We start from the raw sequence: 383 nt of genomic DNA, 5'->3' as shown, positions 1-383 counted from the left end.
GTTTATTAAGTATTGATAAGTAAACATTTTGCTCAAATTAACTATTATAATACGTATATGTATTTGAAGGTTTCATATTTGGAATATTATATTGTAATTGTTTATACTTATTGAAAATTATTCAACAAATCCTGTAATATTGATGCAATAAAGTCGTAAATAAAAAAAAAATATAGGACAGATAAAAAAAGAGATGGCCTTTTAATATCATTTTTATATTTGTGTACCTTCAACAGAGTCTTTTACTGATGTTATTAAGAGTTTTTAATTTTTTTTTAAGTTTATGTAATTTATTTTAAAATACAAATAATCCATTGCAAAGGAGTTAACTTTTTCACACATATTTAGAGATGAATATTCACTCAAAAGGACTTTAATGATAT

Source organism: Galleria mellonella, unplaced genomic scaffold (assembly GCF_026898425.1).
Source record: "Galleria mellonella isolate WM207_F2 unplaced genomic scaffold, CSIRO_AGI_GalMel_v1 utg21, whole genome shotgun sequence".
Classification (NCBI taxonomy): Eukaryota; Metazoa; Arthropoda; class Insecta; order Lepidoptera; family Pyralidae; genus Galleria; species Galleria mellonella.
This window is presented reverse-complemented; position numbering follows the sequence as displayed.